This window comes from Berghia stephanieae, chromosome 15 (genome assembly GCF_034508935.2).
Source record: "Berghia stephanieae isolate SIO BIC M18660-M18661 chromosome 15, UCSD_Bste_1.3, whole genome shotgun sequence".
Classification (NCBI taxonomy): Eukaryota; Metazoa; Mollusca; class Gastropoda; order Nudibranchia; family Aeolidiidae; genus Berghia; species Berghia stephanieae.
The window spans coordinates 863,454-868,453 of NC_088374.1; the positions used below are offsets into that span (position 1 = coordinate 863,454).

Sequence of the window (5,000 nt, forward strand, 5' to 3'; positions counted from 1 at the left end):
TGGCTGAAGGCTGTATTGTAAGATGATTGGAGTCTTGGTGAAGGGAGACTTGAAGATATCCAGATTTGAGATCGATGACACTTGGCACTTTGGCTGATGAGACGTTGTCGATGACGTCATCAATACTTGGAATGCGATATTTCGTTAAGTCGTCTCCAGCTTACGTCTGCCTTTTTTCTCAATAAACATGGTGATGAATTGTTGGACTCGCTGTTTGAAAGGGCGTTGTCGTTTAAATGTTTGTTGAGTTCTCTTTTGAGAATGATTTTCTTTGCCGAGGGCAATCTATGGTAGGTCGGTTGGATAGCTTTCACAGATTTAAGTCTGATGTCACAGGATGGAAGAAGGAGAGCACGGGGTTCATCGGATCAAAGGTCTCGATGCCGGGTGAGGATGACTCTCACATCGTCTCGCAGTTCGCGTCAGAGATGATTCAGGTGGCTGTCCATTCCATCCAGGTATTCCCATAATTTTCTGAAGTCAACTTCAAATAATGGTTTGATTAAATTAATATGGAAGACATCTTTCTTTTTCTTTATGTCAGGAGTTTGAATCAGGTAATTTGTATCGCTGATTTTTTTTCTAGTATTTTGTAAGGGTCTGACAATTTGACCTTACAGTGGTGGTAATTGGTAGGGAGGAAAACTATAGTATTTTGTAAGGGCCTGACAATTTGACCTTAAAGTGTTGTTAATTGGTAGGGAGGAAATCTTTAGTATTTTGTAAGGGCCTGACAATTTGACCTTAAAGTGGTTGTAATTAATTGGTAGGGAGGAAAACTATAGTATTTTGTAAGGGCCTGACAATTTGAGCTTAAAGTGTTGTAATTAATTGGTAGGAGGAAAACTTAGTATTTTGTAAGGGCCTGAAATTTGACCTTAAGTGGTTGTAATTAATTGGTAAGGAGGAAAACTATAGTATTTTGTAAGGGCCTGACAATTTGACCTTACAGTGGTGGTTAATTGGTAAGGAGGAAAGCTATAGTATTTTGTAAGGGCCTGGCAATTTGACCTTACAGTGGTGTATAATTGGTAGGGAGGAAATATTGTATTTTGTCAGGGCCTGGACAATTTGACCTTACAGTGGTGTAATTAATTGGTAGGGAGGAAAATTATTGTATTTTGTAGGGCCTGACAATTTGACCTTAAGTGGTGGTAATTAATTGGTAGGGAGGAAATTATAGTATTTTGTAAGGGCCTGACAATTTGACCTTAAGTGGTGGTAATTATTGTAGGGGAGGAAAACTATAGTATTTTGTAAGGGCCTGACAATTTGACCTTAAAGTGGTGGTAATTATTTGTAGGGAGGAAAACTATAGTATTTTGTAATGGCCTGACAATTTGACCTTACAGTGTGGTAATTAATTGGTAGGGAGGAAAACTATAGTATTTTATAAGGGCCTGACAATTTGACCTTAAAGTGGTGGTAATTTTGTTAGGGAGGAAAACTATAGTATTTTATAAGGGCCTGACAATTTGACCTTAAAGTGGTGGTAATTAATGTAAGGAGGAAAACTATAGTGTTTTGTAGGAGCCTAACAATTTGACCTTAAAGTGGTTGTAATTAATTGGTAGCGAGGAAAACTATAGTATTTTGTAAGGGCCTGATAATTTGACCTTAAAGTGGTGGTAATTAATTTGTAGGGAGGAAAACTATAGTATTTTGTAAGGGCCTGACAATTTGACCTTCAGTGGTGGTAATAATTTGGTAGGGAGGAAAACTATAGTATTTTATAAGGGCCTGACAATTTGACCTTAAAGTGGTGGTAACTAATTGGTAGGGAGGAAAACTATAGTATTTTGTAAGGGCCTGACAATTTGACCTTACAGTGGTGGTAATTGGTAGGGAGGAAAACTATAGTATTTTGTAAGGGCCTGACAATTTGACCTTAAAGTGGTGGTAATTGGTAGGGAGGAAAACTATTAGTATTTTGTAAGGGCCTGACAATTTGACCTTAAAGTGGTTGTAATTAATTGGTAGGGAGGAAAACTATAGTATTTTGTAAGGGCCTGACAATTTGGTGGTAACTGGTAGGGAGGAAGTCTATAGTATTTTGTAAGGGCCTGACAATTTGACCTTAAAGTGGTGTAATGGTAGGGAGGAAGTCTATAGTATTTTGTAAGGGCCTGAAATTGACCTTAAAGTGGTGGTAATTAATTGGTAGGGAGGAAAATTATAGTATTTTGTAAGGGCCTGACAATTTGGACTTACATGGTAGGGAATGTAACTATGGTAGGGAGGAAAACTATAGTATTTTCTAAGGGCCTGAAAATTCGACCTTAATGTGGTGGTAATTAATTGGTAGGGAGGAAAATTATAGTATTTTGTAAGGGCCTGACAATTTGACCTTACAGTGGTGGTAATTAATTGGTAGGGAGGAAAACTATAGTATTTTCTAAGGGCCTGATAATTTGACCTTAAAGTGGTGGTAATTATTTTGTATGGAGGAAAACTATAGTATTTTGTATGGACCTGACAATTTGACCTTACAGATTTGGTAATTAATTGGTAGGGAGGAAAACTATCGTATTTTATAAGGGCCTGACAATTTGACCTTAAAGTGGTGGTAATTGGTAGGGAGGAAAACTATAGTATTTTGTATGGGCCTGACAATTTGACCTTAAAGTGGTAGTAATTAAGTGGTAAGGAGGAAAACTATAGTATTTTGTAGGAGCCTAACAATTTGACCTTAAAGTGGTTGTAATTAATTGGTAGCGAGGAAAACTATAGTATTTTGTAAGGGCCTGAAAATTTGACCTTAAAGTGGTGGTAACTAATTGGTAGGGAGGAAAACTAAAACGCTGTCAACAACATTGAACAAACGTGGTTTACATTTTAAGCTGTATGTAAACTTCATTTCATCTTTTGTACAGGACAAAATTATCTTTGCTATTTCCAAAACATATAAAAACAGTCCTAAAGTCAATGACATATTCCAAATCATTAGTATGCTGATTTGAAATAAGTTTGTGTTTTAGAATTTCCAAAGGTCCTCTGACAGTATGTCTAACGACTAACTCAGAGGGGAAAGCCCAAAGATTCCTTGCTCACGTTCCTTGTTGCAAAGAGAACAAGGTGTAAATTTTCATTCCAATCCTGTTTCATGTCATTACAAAAGGTTCTAAAAAGACTTTTTTATAGTTTTATGATAACGTTCTAAAGCTCCCCGAGTTTCAGAATGGTAGACAGAAGAGAACACAGCATTGATCTCGTAAGGATGGACATGTTCATCTACAAAACAGGAGACGTTGACAAATTCCTACAAACAAGTGACATTCTGTATCATCACTTTGAAAGGAGTGTCTTTCAAGTGAGTATTTTGGCCACAGTCAATGAGTCCTTGGCGTCTTACCAAATCCAAATAATGCTAAAGGTGGATAAAAATACCTTGATTCATGCTTTATTCTGACTGCTTGAAGCCAAAGCAGTCTTCCATATTAAAAGGATGTTCCGATTTCCGATACAAATTGGATTCAATAGTCTGATGTCACTACTACTACTTCTACTACTACACTACTACTACTACTACTACTACTACTACTACTACTACTACTACTACTACTACTACTACTACTACTACTACTACTACTACTACTACTACTATACTATACTACTACTACTACTACTACTACTACTACTACTACTACTACTATACTTACTACTACTACTACTACTACTACTACTACTACTACTACTACTACTACTACTACTACTACTATACTACTACTACTATACTACTACTACACTACTACTACTACTACTACTACTACTACTACTACTACTCCTACAGCTACAATATATATATATATTGATTTTGTCTTGGGTCACTGTATCCGGATTGTGTTTAAAACCGGAATGTTTAAAAACGATAACAACTGATAACGTCCAATTATTCGACATACTTTTATCTATTGTGTCCTATCCTCTCAAAACGGTTGTTTGTAAAGTTGTTGAAAATTCACAAATAAAATGGGATTATTGTTGCTATGTGTTTCGTTAAAATACTCACAATAACCCTCAAGCCAGACATAATATAACAAGATAAAAACCATTTCTAATCTGGTTGATGGAACCGAATGAGAGGCAATCAGGATCATTTAACAGTCACAAATTGCTGAATGACGTCAATGTCGTTCCGTCCATACAATGAAAACGAACAAAAAGTTGAGATTTTAGCTCTGTTTCTTTAAGAGTCTATCTTCATTTTCCTAAAAAAATAACGCAAATAAAACTCTGGCCTCATAATTGTATAGAATAAATTCCATTACTATCATCTTATTTAATTCGATATATTGAAAATAAAAATCTTGAACATTTCTTATAGTGCATTTCCACTAAACGTGCTCAAAGTGCTTTGCAAAGGGTCCTTGACCAAGAGCAATACGTATCATATAAAACGATCATGACTCCTGCTGGCGATCATATTTTCTTCCCACAGAGACAAATATGTTGACAAACAGTTACCCATTTTAAACCTGAGTACGTTGAGATAATGTGATTAAAGAGCTTTTACTAGGGACCCAACTAAACAACAAGAAAGGCGAGAACCCACGAGTGCCATTTCACTGGCAAGAACATATAGCCTCACAACTATACAACATTACGTGTAGAGGTCCATGGTAACAATTTTGAAAAAAAAAAGTTCAAACAAAAATAATATAGAAACAAAAATAACGGTGAGATAAATCTTGATCAAACCTGTCTAATGACGCACGTTCTTATCAAAACAGGCGATGAATCACGTGACATTAGCGTGGGTATTGGAAGAAAAGGGGAGGGGGGCGTACCATTAACAAACGCTTTTCATGTTTGCTATAACATTATAAATAGTGAGGACATTTAGTGAAACGATCATTCTCAGCTGGACTGGTAGAGGAAAATCAACTTTCCATCAACGAAAAACGTTCTTATACACAGACATCAACTCTCACGAATTGATCTGCGCTGGACAAGTAGAAGAAACTGAAGACTGCAACAACCAAAGTTCATAGACTCGGACA

General features: G+C 36.3%; 2 protein-coding genes across 10 annotated transcripts in view; both read left to right on the forward strand.

Annotated features, from left to right (window-relative positions):
- LOC144960237 (uncharacterized) overlaps positions 1–5,000 on the forward strand; it is a 262,835-nt gene that overhangs the window by 229,217 nt on the left and 28,618 nt on the right. The window lies entirely within an intron of this gene.
- The window catches only part of LOC144960494 (uncharacterized), an 18,648-nt gene continuing 18,404 nt past the window's right edge, over positions 4,757–5,000 (forward strand). Inside the window, exon 1 of the mRNA XM_078893650.1 lies at positions 4,757–5,000. This exon is cut by the window's right edge and continues 80 nt beyond it. The gene's annotated coding sequence lies outside the window, so the exon portion shown is untranslated.